Raw genomic sequence first — 17,701 nt, forward strand, 5'->3', positions numbered from 1 at the left:
GGGTGAAATGTTACTTGTGTGCCACCTAATTCTGTTATTATTTTCTAGTCATATATTTGTGTCTTCATTGTTTTATTGTATATGTATATAAAATAAATAATATAACATTGTCATCATTATAGTGAAATGGTTACAACAGGCAAACAAATTAACATAATCCTACATACTTAACCTCTGTATAGCAAGAGCATGTAGAAGTCGCTCAACTAGCAATTAAATATTCAATACATAACACACTGTACAATAGCTTTGGTAGGTTACACAATTCTAAGTTTGGAAAGTTGAACTTCACTCTCTTTCTTCCCCCTCCCCAATTTACCCCTGACAACCAAAATGCTACTTTTGTATTCAATTAAAAAATGTTCTGCATGTAAGGGAGATTATTTAGTATTAGCAGTTTTTTGTGTGTGTGTGGCTTATTAGCATATTGTCCTCCAAGTTCAGCTACATCATAGGAAATGCTAATATTTTTTATTTTTGTGGATGAGTAATATTTGTTGTAAATATATAATAAAGTATTTTTTATCCTGAAAGAATCTTTAAGTTATTAGTGTATCTTGGCTATAGTGAGTAACGCTGCAATTAGCATGGAAATCCAGATACCTCTACAAAGAGCCAATTTCATTCCTATGGGATATATATTCAATAGAAGGATTGCTAGGGCATATGAAGGGTCTACTTTTAACTTTCTGAGGAACTTCCTATTTGCCTAATGGATGTGTCAATTTATAATCTCATCTCCAATATATGAGAGTTCCCTAATCTAAGAGAATTTCAGATTCTACTTTAATGGCTACTGCATTGTAAATGCATACTACTTTCCAAATAAATATTTTTGTCATATAATTACACAAACTTAGTTGTCTTATTGTGATTATTTAAAAACCTCGGTTAATCCTTGAATTTTATCTGAATAACTGCTATACAGAAATGTTGGAAAATCAACTATTTTGTATTTTATATTAATTAGTATTTTCATAATCATCAGTAGCTTAAGACAGTATATCCTTAATAAACTATCTCCAAGATTCCATCCACGAACTTCAATTTCACAATAGGCAATAATATCTCTCCAGTAGCAGTTTCTGTTTCATTGGGAAGTCCAATATGTTATAGTAAGTAGAAAGAATACATGTCAAAAGCCTGCAGTCTTACAAGTAGACTTAACAAACATTTGGTAGCCCTGCAAATGGCTACTAATGTGGGGTTCATTCTTTTATTTGCTAGGCCTTGGGTTCTGGACTGAGCTCTGAAAGTAAAGTTGGAAGTACTCCTCCAAGTTGGGCATATATTCCTATCAGTAGGCTGAAATCTGGAAGACCAACATTCAATTCCAGCCATGGCAGAAAAGTCTAGAGACTCTGTCTCAAACTAAACACCAAATGTTGGGCTAAAGGCCTGGCTTAAGTGGTAGAGATCCAGGAAGATAAATGAACGTGTGAGATCCTCGAGTTCAAACTGAGGTCCTAGCAGCACACACACACACACATACACACGCACACACACACACACACACACACACACACACAAGTATTGCTCCAAAAAACCATGATGTAAATATGTGTAAATATTCTATAAAGTTTATACAGAATATTAATTATTAGAATAAACATGTCTTTGTATATGTGTATTTTCAATGTTTCTAGAAAATATTTGATCTATTATCAAATGATACATATTTTTCAGTGCCTAAAGACAATGAATAATGAGAAAAAATTATGCGTCAGTAGTGGCTCAAACTAAAATATTGTTAAATTTGTTGCAAAGCCTATGACAAATACAATTTTGTAACTTGTACAATAACACCAAAATGTCTCGTACTTAATTTATTCACCTTTAAAACTCTCAAATTTTTAGTTTGAGAGTAACTAAAATGGAGTATATTGTTTTTACTAGTGGATAATTAAAAACAAGTATTATTCAACAAGGTAATATATTACTATTATAGAATGGAGAATACATGACAATATTGGGTTTTCCTACATTATAACAAAATATTGGAAGTTCGATACTTTATAACAAAATGTGGTTTATTTAGCTCAGTTTTAGGGGTTGAATATCTAATGAAGGCTTGGCTCTGACTATATAATATCTTGAGGGGAATTCATATAAGAAAGATCACGTGGTGAGAGAGGAAAACAAATACAGACTAACAAGGGGCCAGTATTGTTCTTTTATAACCACACCTCTCACAGTAACACAGGGTCTCATAAGAACTGCCTCATCCATTTGGAGGATGATGCCTCCAAGAACCTATACTCTGGACTAGGCTCTGTCCCTTAAAGGTCCCAACACTTCTCACGTCATGTCACTGTGCACCCTATTTCCAACATAGGAACTCAACTTTATGCCAAACTAAGTGTATCCAACAATTAAAATGAAGAAAATAATGCACACATACTAACTTGGATATTTATCAAGAATACAATGTAAACAAAATAAGCAAGAGACAGAATAATGCTTTTAGTAAAATATCACTTATACAAAATTATAGCATTAGAGATATGTGTATATAAATTTATTCACATGCAAAAACCTGCAGGAAGAGATAGATACCTTTATTCTATTCTTCTCATCCTTTCTGCAGGCATCTACTACCTGGAATTTTTAAAATGTGAATAAAGAAAGCCACTGGTAGCCATCTTTGAAGATTAGTTACTCGTGTGTGTGTGTGTGTGTGTGTGTGTGTGTGTGTGTGTGTGTGTGTGTGTGATTTTTTTCAGCCCTTGGAATATAAAGGGAATATCTTTTCTTTTCTTTTTTTCTTTTTCTTTTTTTTTTGGCAGTGCTGGGAATTGAACTTGCAATTGCTAAGCAACCACTCTACTACTTGACCCACACCTCCAACTTTATATATATATATATATATATATATATATATATACACATATACATATTTATGTATATATACATATATATGTTTTTATATGTTTAGAGCACATTGAGCACACATAGAAAAAGATAGTTCTCTCTTTTACAATAAAAAAGTTGAATAACATTGTATAAGAATTGTGATGGTGGGCTGGGAAGCTGGCTTAGTGGTTGCCTTGCATGCATGAGGTTCTGGGTTCAATTCCTCAGCACCACATAGCAGAAAAAAAAGCCAGAAGTGGTGCTATGGCTCAAGTGGTAGCACTCTAGTCTTGGGCTGAAGAGCTGAGGGACAGTGCCCAGGCCAGAGTTCGTTCAGGCCCCATGACCGGATCCCCCCCCCCCCCAAAAAAAAAGAATTGTGATGACTAATTTTGTGTAGTTTTGACAAAGCACCAGTACTCAGATAAGTGGTTAAATAGTATACTAGATATTTCTGTTAATTACTTTTTAGATAAGATTAATATTTAAGTTAGTAGACTTTAAATAAAGCAGATTACCATTAATTATGTGGGAGTGCTTCATCCATCAGTTGGAGATTTTGATAGACAAAGACTGACTTCCTCAGAGGAAGAATTTTACCAGATGGCCTTTGGACTTTAATTGCAACACTGGTTCTTTCTTGGGGTCCTAGCCTGCAATTTTTTATATTTAATTTTATTGTCAAGGTGATGTATGGAGAGGCTTACTTCTCTTAATATGATTTTTCCCCAACTCTTTCCATTTCCTTATGAATAGAGCCATGTCATTCTTTCTGATGGAAGCATAGAATTCCATTGTGTATATATACCACATGTTGTTGATTCATTCATCTTCTGAGGGACATCTGGGTTGGTTACATATCTTAGCTATGGTAAATAATGCTGCAGTGAACATGGTTGTGCTGGTAGCTTTAGTATGGCCTTGATTGTGGTCATTTGGGTAAATGCCCAGATGTAGGATTGCTGGGTCATACGGGAGTTCTGTGTTTAGTCTTTTGATGAGCCTCCATACTGCTTTCCACAGTGGTTGAACATTGTTATATCACCAACAATGTAGTAGTACTCCCTTTTGGCCATATCCCCTCCAGCATCTGTCATTATTAGATTTCTTAAAAATGGCCATTCTAACTGGGGTTAAGTGGAATGTCAGTGTTGATTTGATTTGTATTTCTTTTATGGACAGAGATATTGAGTGTTTCTTTATGTGGCCATTAATCATTCTTTGTTTTTTTTTAAGATTTTTTTAATTGTGAAAATACTGTACAGAGAGGTTACAATTACATGGGCAAGATAATGAGTACATTTCTTATCAAGCATTGTAGCCTCCTCCTTTGTTTCCCCTTCCCTTCCCTTCCCTTCCCATCATTCCCCCCCCCCCTGCCACCGGCTCTCCTACCCAATCCTCCCAGACCCCCCACCAAAGTTGTAAAGTTCATTTTCGACATAACGACTTATACATCTCATTGCTGCAATGGGTCCACCTGTATCCTTATTTAAACGATTTGTTTTTCCCCTTCCCCTCCATAAATTGTACCAACATCAAATACAGTGAAAGCAGGGGTCATACTGTGGGGGAGGAACATACAAAGCAACAAAGAAATAATCTTATAAATTTGTTAGAAACAAATGCATGAAAGAAAAAAAACATTTGAATACATATCTTAGGGGTCATTTCCCTAACATCACCTTATCTGACCTTTTCTGCTTGACTCAGACATATACTAGTTATTGCAAATAAGGGAAACCATGGGACCTATGTATGTTTCTTTGGGCCTGGCTTACTTCACTTAATATAATTTTTTCCAAGCCTTTCCATTTCCTAACAAATGGGACAATATCATTCTTTCTGATGGAGGCATAGAATTCCATTGTGTATATACACCACATTTTCTTGATCCATTCATTTACTGAGGGGCATCTGGGTTGGTTCCATATCTTAGCTATAGTAAATAGTGCTGCAATAAACATAGTCATGCTGGTAGCTTTATTGTGGTCTTGTTTGTGAACATTTGGATAAATGCCCAAAAGTGGGATTGCTGGGTCATAGGGGAGCTCTATGTAGAGTCTTTTGAAGAACATCCATACTGCTTTCCAAAGTGGTTGAACAAGTTTACACTCCCACTAACAATGCAGTAAGGTTCCCTTCTGTCCACATCCCCTCCAGCATCTGTTGTTATTAGAGTTCTTGATTTTAGCCATTCTAACTGGAGTGAGGTGGTGTTTCAGTGTTGTTTTGATTTGCATTTCTTTTATGGTCAGGGAGGTTGAGCATTTCTTCATGTGTCTATTGGCCATCCTTCTTTCCTCTTCAGAGAAGTTTCTCTTTAGGTCTTTAGCCCACTTATTTATTGGGCAGTTGTTTCTTTGAGGATTTGTTGTTGGGGGATTTAATTTTTTGAGTTCCAGGTATATTTTAGATATGAGACCCTTGTCCATTGTATGGCTAGTGAAGATCTTCTCCCAATCCGTGGACTTTCTATTGATCTTGCTAGCTATGTCCTTTGCCATGCAGAAACTCTGCAATTTCATGCAATCCCATTTGTCCAACCTTTCTTTGATTTCTTGTGTTTCTGGATCTCTATTAAGAAAATTTCGGCCTGTGCCAAGGAGACCTAGGGTTTCTCCTAATCCATCCTGTAAAGTTTTCAGAGAGATGCCTGCTTTGACTCCGAGGTCTTTGATCCATTTGGAGTTGATTCTGGTTCAGGGTGATATAGAAGGATCTAGCTTTAGTTTTCTACAAGTAGTTAACCAATTTTGCCAGCACCATTAACTGAAGAGGCTGTCTTTCTTCCATTCTATTTTTTTAGCTCCCTTATCGAAGATTAGATGGCTATAGGTCTTTAGGTTCATTTCTGGGTTTTCAATTATATTCCATTGGTCCTAAAGGCCATTGACCATTCTTATTTCCTCCTCAGAGAAGTCTCTCTTTACTGTTGAGCCCACTTATTAATGGGGTGGTTGTTTCTTTGGGGATTTGTTTTGGGGGTATATAATTTTTTGAGTTATAAGTATATTTTAATGAGGCCCTTGTCTGTTGTATGGCTAGTGAAGATCTTCTCCCAATATGTGGGTTTTCTATTTATCTTGCTAGCTATGTTGTTTGCCATGTAGAAGCTCTGCAGCTTAACACAATTTCATTTGTCCAAACTTTCTTTGATTTGTTGTGTTTCTGCATCTTTATTAAGAAAATTTCAATATTTGCCAAGGAGCCCTAGTGTTTGTCCTATTCCTTGTTGTAATGTTTCAGGGTATCTGCTGTTACCTTGAGGTCTTTGATCCATTTGGAATTGATTCAGGGTGATATATAAGGATCTAATTTTAGTTTTCTACAGGTGTTTAATTAATTCTGCCAGCACCATTTGTTGAAGAAGATGTCTTTCTTCTATCCTATTTTTGGCTCCCTTATTGAAGATTAGGTGGCCATAGGTCTGCAGGTTCATTTCTGGGTATTCAGTTCTATTCTATGAAAGCTCTGGAGAAACTAGAAATACATGGAACATTCCTCAATTTAATAAAGGCTGTGAATGGCAAACCTACAGCTAGCATTACACTTAATGGCAAAAATTCAAAACCATTTCCTCTAAAATCAGGAATGAGACAAGGATGTCTGCTCTCTCCACTCCACTTTAATACAGAATTAGAATTTCTAGCTAGAGCAAAAAGGCAAGAAGCAAACCTAAAGGAGATCTAAATAGGGAAAGATGAAGTAAAACCAGCCTGCAAATTTGACATTTTTTTGGGGGGGGGGGGGTCCGGTCGTGGGGCCTGAACTCTGGGTCTGGGCACTGTCCCTCAGCTCTTCAGCTCAAGGCTAGTGCTCTACCACTTGAGCCACAGTGCCACTTCTAGCTTTTTTCTTTTTCCTTGTGTGGTGTTGAGGAATCGACCCCAGGGCCTCGAGCATGCAAGGCAAGTGCTCTACCACTGAGCCACCTTCCCACCCCCAAATTTGACATGTTGCAGCCTTGATAGTCATTTCAGGGAATTCCTTAACATGGTAGACATAGTTAGAAGGATTTAGGATTAACTGTTTAGTAAATAATTCAGGTTTTAGAAAAATTTTATTACATCAATTCAATACTAAAATTCTGGTTGCCTTTTAAATGCCACTGTATTGTTCCAAGAGGTGATACACAATTTCTATAGAACTCTGTACTTTATAACAAATGGAATTTCTCTTAGGTTGGGCAGTGTTTTTTAATTGTTGTTTTTGTGATACAAGTACTCACTCATAATGTGCAAGTATTTATAAACGTTATACATACTTGAGCATTATTGGATTCTAAATTAATCATTGCTTTGGAATTTTGCCCTTTTAAGCTTTTAATGAAAAAAAATACATTTTATATTTAAAAATTTGCAGAATACAAAACACTAGCAAAAGAAAACAAATTATGTACACCTAAAATCACTCAATATATTTCTACAACTCTCTTTAAAATAATAAAGTGCCCAAGTCTTTGGAAAATTCCATTACCTATTTTACAAACTTTTTGGAACCAAAAATGAGCGAGTATATCTGCCAAACAAACCCAAGAGGCAAAGATGAGGAAGTTGCTGGGTATTTTCTGCAGTGTTTTTGTATATAGTCACATTGGATTTTTTGATTCTATCATTTTTCATTATTTTTACTGTTAACATGAATGGAACCTTATTTCAAATATTCCCAACCAGCAGAATGTTGTTGGCTCACACCTGTAATTCTAGTTACTTGGGACACTGAGATCCAGAGGATCACCAATTAATGCCAGCTCAGGCAGAAAAGTCAGAGAAATCTCATCTTCAAAATAACCAGAAAAGGCTTGGCTAAAAGTGTGTCTCAAATGTTGTGGCACTATCATTGAGCAAGAAAGCTAAGCCATCCCTTAGTTCAAACCCATATTACTCTGAAGATTGCATGCATTCCATATGAAATATTTTAGTCTTGCACTTTTGGTTCAAATAATGACTGTGGCAGATATTCACATGGCTTTTGTTTTTCAGTACTTCTAATGTTTTTGATACCTAAGAAGCCAGACAAATCAGATGCACACAAACTAAATAATCAATGTATCACAGATGGACAACAGCCTGTCATCATCAAACAGACAGTGTTTGGACCTAATTTGCCACGCAAACCTGTGAAGCCTGAACATGACACATTGGTGATGTATTTGGTCCTTAGAAGACGATGTAGCCAGACTGCTCTTCATTACCATCTGGTGGCTACTGAGTGGAGTGGCATTATCCAGAATTTTAAGGAGACTATAAAGGACTGATCATTATACTTGCGTACAGAGTAATGGACCTCAGTATTGGTGCATATTAAAAATGCATAAGGATTATGATCAAAGAAGGTCTGGGAGGCTTTCCTTGTCACAAAAATAGTATGAGTTATTAATCGGAAATAATTCGTAAGAAGCAAAATTTCAATGCCTAATACATTTGATTTATAAATGGCATTAGATTCCCAAAAATTGCTTCTATTTGTTTTATAACAGGAAAGGAGAAGACAGGTTTTTTTCTTTTAGTGAGAGATGTAACGTAACAATTTTTCTATATTTAATAATGATGTTTTCCACACATGACATTTGCCCCCTTTCCCTTGATCTACATGGGAAGCATTCTATATCTTTAAAATATAGGTTAAATATGGGACTTAAATTTGGAGAGATGTGTGCCCCCCAGGTAAGCTTCTGTTATCTGTCCCTGCAGGCTTTCTGTGCACATCTGCTGAACATTTGCATAATGGCTTCTTGTCACAGCTGACTGGGTTTCTCAACAGTAGGGATGGTGCTTTGTTTATTCTGATAAAGCTCAAGTTCTAAACATTTAATATATAGGTGTGTAAGGAATGAATCCAGGAGGAAGCTATTGTTATTCAGAAAACTTAAACCAAGATAACCTGTCACATTTCAAGGTAACAGACATTGAGCTGGGACAGAGCTTGTTTTTGGAGAAGGTAAATGTGCACGTTGACTTTACCTGTTTTCCCCAAACATAGATTCATAAAGCCACCCAGAACCAGAGAGGCAATCTAAGTCTGCTATATCATTTTGAGTATCAGACTGACCTCACAGAAAATTCCCTGACTTCCTATAATTAGTCAGTATTCGTCTTTAGAAAGTGGAGATTACTGTATTGAGAAATGTTCCCTGGATTCCTAGCTTCTCCAGAGCTTTCATAAAGGGGTGTTGGATCTTGTCAGATACTTTTTCTGCCTTGTTCTTGTTGATGTGATGATTACATTAATTGATTTGCTTATACTGAACCAGCTTTGCATCCCTGGAATGAATCCTGTTTGATCATGGTGTATGATTTTTTTGAAGACTTGTTTAAGTCAATTGGCCAAAATATTGTGGAGAAGTTTTGCAGCGATGTTCATCAAAGAAATGGGTCTATAGTTCTCTTTCTTTGATGAGTCTCTGTCTGGTTGTGGGATGAGGGTTATGACAGCTTCATAGAAAGAGTTTGGTAGAGAACTTTCATTGTCAATTTCATTGAAGAGTATTAGTGTGAGTTCTGCTTTGAAGGCCTTGTAGAATTCAGCAGTGAACCCATCTGGTCGTGGGCTTTTCTTGGATGGAAGATCTCTTATTGCTGTTTCTATTTCAATGCTTGATATGGGTCTGTTAAGTTGGTTTGACTCATCTTGGTTTAGGCTGTGTATGACAAACCTACAGCCAGCATTATACTTAATGGCAAAAAGCTAAAGCCATTTCCTCTAAACTTAGGAATAATACATAAATGTCCACTCTGTCCACTCCTCTTCAACTTAGTATTAGAATGCCTAGCTAGAGCAATGAGAGGACACAAACATAAAGGGGATCCAAATAGGGAAAGATGAAGTAAAACTCTCCCTTTTTGCAGATGGCATGACTTTGCATTTAAAGCACCCCATGGACTCCACTCCCAAGCTACTTGAGCTGATTTAAAACTATGTCAAACTAGCAGGGTATAAAATTAACCCTCAAAAATCAATGAATTTCCTGTATGCCAACAATGAGAAGAGAACAGCTGAAATCAGGAAAGCAACTCCTTTTGTAATAGCCCCACAAAATATAAAATACCTAGGAATTAATGTAACTAAAGAGGTGAAGGACCTCTATGACAAAAACTTTAAAAACCTGAAAAAGAAAAATAAAGCAGATCTAAGGAAGTGGAAAAACACCCCATGCTCCTAGATAGAGAGGATAAATACTTCCAAAGACAATACTTCCAAAGGCTATCTACAAATTCCATGCAATATCCATCAATATCCCAACTTCATTCTTCAATGAAATAGAAGAAGCAATCTAAAAATTTATATGAAACAATAAAAGACCCCAAATAGCAAAACTAATCCTTAGCAGAAAAAAAAACAGTGCTAGAGGAATAATACCAGACTTCAAACTCTACTACAAAGCCATAGTAATGAAAACAGCTTGGTACTGGCACAAGAATAGACCTGAAGACCAATGGAATAGAACTGAAGACCCAGAAATGAACCCACAGACCTATAGCCACCTAATCTTTGATAAAGGAGCCAAAAAAATAGAATGGAAGAAAGGGAGCCTCTTCAGTAAATGGTGCTGGAAAAATTGGTTAAATACCTATAGAAAACTAAAATTAGATCCTTATACATCACCCTGCACCAGAATCAACTCCAAATGGATCAAAGACCTCAGAGTCAAAGCAGACACTCTGAAAACATTACAGAAACGAATAGGAGAAACTCTAGGGCTCCTTTGCACAGGCCAAAAATTTCTTAATAAAGATCCAGAATCACAACAAATAGAAGAAAGTATGGACAAATGAGATTGCATGAAACTGCAGAGCTTCTGAATGGCAAAGGACATAGCTAGTAAGATCAATAGAAAGCCCACTGACTGGGAGAAGATCTTCACTAGCTATCCAACAAACAAGGGCCTCATATCTAAAATATATTTAGAACTAAAAAACTAAGACACCCAAAAACAAATCCTCAAAGAAACAACCGCCTGATTAATAAGTGGGCTAAAGACTTAAAGAAAGACTTCTCTGAAGAGGAAATAAGAATGGCCACTCATGAAGAAATGCTCAACTTCTCTGGCCATAAAAGAAATGCAAATCAAAAGACCATTGAGATTCCACCTAATCCCAGTTAAAATGGCTATAATAAAAAAATATAATAATGACAAATGCTGGCCAAAAGGGAACTCTACTGCCTTTTTGGTGGAAGTGTAAACTTGTTCAGCCACTCTGGAAAGCAGTATGGAGGTTCCTCAAGACTCCACATAGAACTCCCCTATGACCCAGCAATCCCACTTCTGGGCATTTACCCAAATGACTACAAACAAGGCCATACTAAAGCTACCAGCACAACTATGTTTATTGCAGCATTAAGATATGGAATTAACCAGCTAAGATATGGAACCAACCAGCTAAGATATGGAACCAACCCAGATGCCCCTCAGTAGATGAGTGGCTCAAGAAAATGTGGTACATATATACAATGGAATTCTATGCTTTGATCAGAAAGGACACCACCACCCCATTTGATAGGAAATGGAAAGACTTGGAAAAAATCATATTAAGTGAAGTTACCCAGTCCCAAAGAAATTTAGGCCCCATGGTTTCCCTTACTTGCAATAATTAGTACATATATAATATATGATATATATATGATAATCTTACCAGATGAGTTGAAAAGCTCAAAAACCATGTGCAAATGACCATATAAGATGATGCTAAATGGAATGAACCCCAAGATATGAACACAGAGTTCTGTCTTTATCGTTATTGCTTTAAATGTACCATGTGATTTTGTTTTTAGATGTTGTTGTTTCCTTTGTATGTTCTTTCCCCTATGGCATATCCCCTGTTGTCACTGTACTGGATTTTGGTACCCTGCATCTTGTATATACATTTGTCTGATCTGGGGAGGGGAAGGGGAATAACAAAACCCTGAAACAAGGACACAAGATGACCCATTGCAACAAAGAATACCCACAGGACAGTATATTGGCAAAGACTTTACAACTTCAGGTGGGGCGGAGGGAATGGGATAGGGAGGGGAGGAGGGTGGAAGGTGGGGAGGGAAGGGATAGTGGGACAACAACAAGGAAGGGAAGGGGTAACAATAATCGACAAGTAATGTACTCATTACCTCACTCACGTAACTGTCACCCCTCTGTAAGCATCGTAACAATAAAATTTTAAAAAATAAAGTGGATGTTACCAGCAATCTACCCTAAATTATAGTTAGATTGTTAAAAGCTTTCTGAAGATACAAACATAATCCCCCACCCAACTCCACCTTGGTTAATCACTGAAAACTTTGATCTATACATTTTTCTAAAATTAGGATCTCATGCTTCTTCTAAACAACTTTTTTTTTTTGTCGGTTGTGGGGCTTGAACTCTGGGCTTGGGCGCTGTCCTCAACTCAAGCCAGCACTCTATCGCTTGAACCACAGCACCACTTCTGGTTTTAGTGGTCTATTGGAGATAAGAGTCTCATGGACTTTCCTTCCCAGGTTGGCTTTGAACCGTGATCCTCAGATCTCTGCCTCCTGAGTAGCTAGGATTACAGGCATGAGCCACAAGCACCTGGCCTAACCAACACTTTAAAAAAAAGACAAAGTGTCATTTGCTAAACTATACCTTATTTAGTTTCCCTCTATTTTGGATTATTTACAGGCAACGTTCAGTTCTCTCTCTTTTATAATAGGAACGGTTTGTTCTTTCCAATTTTTGTTTTGCCTTTTGTTTCTTTTAACTTTCTTGAAACTTGGAAATTTCTGGGGAAACCTTTATTATTATGTATTTTTGTTATCTAATAAAAGAACAATAATTTCTTTTAGTTTTCTCTAGATTAATAGAATCAGATGTTATTTTTGGCTTATTTCTTTGAGAATAAATTCCTTCAGTTGAACTGTTTACAATGAGGTTAGGGGAAATATGTCTTTCTCTTTTTTTGGCACATTGAATTTTACCATGGATTTTAATTTCCAGTTGGGATTGGATTTTACCATGGATTTTGATTTCCAGTTGGGATTAGATTTTACCATCAAGTTTGATTTTCAGTTGAAATTTTCTTCTAAAACAGAAATTTCACCAGGTTTTCTAACTCTCACAGTCTCCTCATTGTGTTATTCTGAAAGAGTGGCTATTGAGAAAGATATTTGACACATCTTAATGTCATTTAGTTATTTAAAGTCTATATACCCACAATGTTTGCAATAACAAGCAATAAAAATGTATTAAAGTTGTCCTATTGTAATCATAAAGACAGAACCCTTTACTCTTATGAGTATGAGCACCTATTACATCTACAATATATAGCACATTGTGAACACAAAATCTCTCTTATTTTTATTGCAATGATCATTCTACAGGAAAAAAAGTAAAATAGAGAACTAAAGAGACCATGTCACATGGCATTGTATCTAAGTTTGGCATGAGGTTCTTTAAATGTTATTCTCAATGCTTTGATTTTGCTTGCTATACATAATTATGCCTTAAATAAGTCCAAAGATAGAAGTGGGATAAATTGAAAATTTAATGAATGATTGATTTCAACCTAAATATTTAAATATTTTCAATAAGTATGAAGGTAAATAATGCAATTAAAAAATAAACATTGCTAGGCAATAACAAAACAAAGCTCAAGAGTCTGTCACTTAAAAGAGCTTCACTTTAAATGGAAGGAGAGAGAGATTTTAAGATAAAGTTCTGTAAATTCCATATCATTCTTTTACTAATATGAGAGACTGAGTACTTTTTCTGTCAGAAGCATTATTAGAGATAAAGGTGAGTGTTTCAAATGAATGAGATAAATTTACCAGACAAGTTTGAGTATGTCTTGAATTTAACTTACAGCTAATTAAACAATACTGGAAGAAACTGACTGTTTAAGTCCATTTTGTTATGCTCATGAAACATGAGACAGGCTAACTCTACAAAGGGGTTCATTTAACTTAGTTCATCTAAATATGAGCAGGGTATGTGAGGGTTGCCTTGGTCTGTGTTACCTCATGGTAAAGGGTACTAGTGGGAGGAGAGGGGGCAGGGAGACAAAAAAGATATCCTGTTGACAAACAGGAAGCCAAAGGAACTTTGTTTTTCCTCTGAGGGCACTATCCTATTGCCCTTGGTACCTCCATGAGATGCTACCCTCCACACTGCTAAACCTAGAGGCTAAGCTAGAACTCATGGATTATAACCCAAGTATAGCACTGACAAAATTCAGTGGGAAATTCTAACAACTCATTAAAAAAATCTCAGTAATGAATGAAACAGACATCTGAAAAATGATGTACATGCACAGATAATTTCAGCAAAATTGCTTTAAAAAAAAAAGCCAGGATGTAACTGGCCTACAGGAAATGCTGTATCTGAAGACTGCAGAATATATATTCTTTTCAAATAACATTGAACATTACCTGACATGGGCCACATGCTGGGTTATAAAGCAAAGTCAAATAAATGTCAAGAGATTTAAATCATACCAAACTTGTTCTTTGACCACTGTGAAATTAAGCTTGAAGTCAACAGCAAGTAGATACACAGGAAATTTTTCTAAGGAATGTAGAAAAATTAGAGTAAAAGTCTAAAGAGATAGGCCAAAGAAATACCTTGAAGTTATTCAACTAAGGTATTTGTCTCCTAACAGCTTCAGGCATCATTTTTGGACCAATATCATCAAATACATATATATGTATAGACACACATAAATATACATATGTATATATAATTCCATGCATACTTATACACACACTAATAGTACTGGAGTTTGAACTCAGGACTTGGAACTTTCTAGACAAATATTCTACCACTTGAGCCATGGCTCTAGCCTTTTTGGCTCTGGTTATTTTTGAGATATGATCTCACATTTTGCTTGGGTCACCTTCAACCCTCATCTTTGTATTTGATCTTCCTACTTTATGCTTTGCTCCACAATCTAGGCTCACAGGCACATACCATCACGCCCAGCCTTTCCTGTGAACATGGTGGGGGTGGGGTGTCCTCATGGACATTTTGCTTTGGTTGTTCTGGAAACACGATGCTCCTGATCTTATCTTCCCACTTGGCTGGGAGAACAAGCTGACCTTTGCAGCTGATCTCATTCTGAACTTGCTCTTCAGTTCTACCTTCATCTCTGAAACACAGTTTTTCAGCTTTAACCAATATTTTAACCTGGATTAGTCTGGTTTTTCTTTCTCTGCTAGTGGAATCTCCCTGAGCGTTCTGGGCTGGAGTAAGCCTGCACAACTGTCTGTATGTCTTGGATGTTTGACTCCTGCTTTCTCTTCCACCTCCTTTGGACATGCCCTGTTCATGGCTAGGGATACACTGCTGTCTTGATGTCAGAAGCTGGACAATTGTAATTTGTCTTCACAGAGACCAAATTGTTACTATCTTTCCACTATCCATGCCTTCCTTTCAATATGAGCTGTTGGGTTTTTGTTTTGGCTTTGGTTGTTGTTATTGTTGTTTTTAGATTTTCTTTCCCTGTCAGCTGCACTGGGACCCCTGGTATCCTCTAGGGTTTGGCCACTTCATCATTACTGATGTGATTTATCACCCTCCCCACTGGACATTAACCGCCTTATGTCTTAAGAGTGTACTATTTTCAGGGCTGGGAAGGTGGCTCATGCATGCATGCTTGCCTTACATGCATGAGGCCCTGGGTTCGATTCCTCAGCACCACATAAGCAGAAAAAGCCAGAAGTGGTACTATGGCTCAAGTGCTAGAGTGCTAGGCTTGAGCTGAAGAGCTGAGAGGCAGAGCCCAGACCCAGAGTTCAGGCCCCACAACCAACAACAACAACAAATAAAAAAGAGTGTACTATTTCCAAAACTGAATCAGCAGCAGACTGTGTCTAAAGAGGAATGACTGTGGTCAATAAATATGACTTATAATTACTTGTTCCTTGCCCCCCCTCCCTTGATTTGCAAATGGGGAACTCAAAGCCCTGAGAGGTTAAGTAGCAAAACAAAGATCACCCCCACAGCCAGTTAATGGCAGTAGAGCATTTCCAGTGCTCCTTGAGTGATTACACTCAATCTTGGTCTGCATTCTAATGAGGAAAATGCGGTAAGTCATGCATATCACCTTATTTCATTAGTGCAAATAAATACGATCAAGTGAAACCTTGTCATCATGATATCATTTATTGTTGTGAACTTAGGTCATCACTATACATATGACCATATACAATTATACAGAAAAGTTTCAAGCTCTGATTTGGGGCTCTTCTAATCCAGACTCCCTCACTTCTATGTTGTTTGACCTTGGAGCATTGATGCATCACTGTGGGCTTCAGTGTTATCATTTAAAAAATAAGAACAGTGATAAGTGCCTATTTCATAGGCTTGTTAACAAGGATTAGATGTGCTAATACATGTTAAAGCAATTTGAAGAATGCCCAAAGCATATTGAACTTTGACAATGCACTAGCTGTATTAATAACTAACACTTTCCATTTTTTTGAACCTGACACTTCGGGAAAAAATATACCTCATTGCTGCTGATGGAGTGAAAGTCCTTCTACAGCTAGAAGTAAAAAAGCTTGAAAGTGTTAAAGCATTAAAAGTGTTAAAAACATTAGTGTTAAAAACATCAGGGACTTAACACACTGGTGTGAATCATGCTTAGTCCAAGTGAAAATGAGTGCATCAGAATGTAGTTTGAATGGTGGGTGGAGTTCAAAGGTCAAAATAGCTAAAAGATGGGCGGAAATGTATCTGAGTGAGAAAAGTTAATCAGAGGATTTGGGAACCCCGATACAAATGTCAGTGTCTTTCTGGCTTTCCCTATGGTTTCTGCTATCATAATTTCTATAAGGTGAGGCCAGAGGTGTAGCTAAACCCAGACCTCTGATTCTGCTCTGTGGCTGAGGGCACGGCCATAGGTCCTAAGCCTGGCTCTGAATAAGTCAGGGCAGCAGCTATTAAGGAAAACTGACAACAAGACAAATGCAGGGTGGGTATTGCATACTGTTTTCCAGAGACTATGGGTGGAGACAAAGATCCAAAGTGAGGCCATGGGACAGGGATTACAGGGACAAGGTTTGTGGACATTCATAGCTGGTCCCCACAGTGGATTTGTCCCAATAACTCCTACATGGGAGAAGGGAGGAAGGAAGGGAGGGGTCCCAATACTGGGACAACTCATGTGTTCTTATGCTCTGAATAAAATACATTTTCAGAGTAATAGCAAAAAAAACCCCACAAAACCTAACCATCCTTTTCAATTTTAACATTAGTACTGGAGTCTAATTTTACCTGCGAAATGAATGAGTAGGGACAAATCTTTCACCAACTACTCATGATGTATCATGAATAAACATCTTCTCAATCATTAAAACTGATTTAAAAATATTTTTAAATGCAACCAAAAAATGTAGAAAGAAAAGAGACACACACAGCTGTAATTTGGATGTAGACTTTGCTAGAACATCGATATCCACAGGTTTCTGGCCAATTCCCATCTCTCTTCCAAGTAGAGTGACCATTTGACATGTTTTGCTCATGACAAGAAATGTTCATGGTGACCTCACTGAGAGGGATTCATATCTAGTGTGCGTCCCTTCTTTCTTTCTCTGTCACTTTTGTGCTGTGTACAAAGGAGGAAATCTAAAACAATCTAAAACCTTGGAACTAGACCTTTAAGCTACCACTTGCAGGAAAGTTACTCAAAATTTTATGAGCAAAAATTTTATGATATATATATATATATATGATAAAAAAAACTTCCAAGAATACAGTAAAAACATCCTGGTGCTCCATACCGAGCTCTATTTTAGAATTAGAGTACAGTCAATATCTTACATATCATTGATTCTTCTTGTCAGCAACATGGATATAACACTATGTAAATCTTCTAGGTTTTGCACTATGACC

Source organism: Dipodomys spectabilis, unplaced genomic scaffold (assembly GCF_019054845.1).
Source record: "Dipodomys spectabilis isolate Male_0828 unplaced genomic scaffold, ASM1905484v1 ptg000043l, whole genome shotgun sequence".
Lineage (NCBI taxonomy): Eukaryota > Metazoa > Chordata > Mammalia > Rodentia > Heteromyidae > Dipodomys > Dipodomys spectabilis.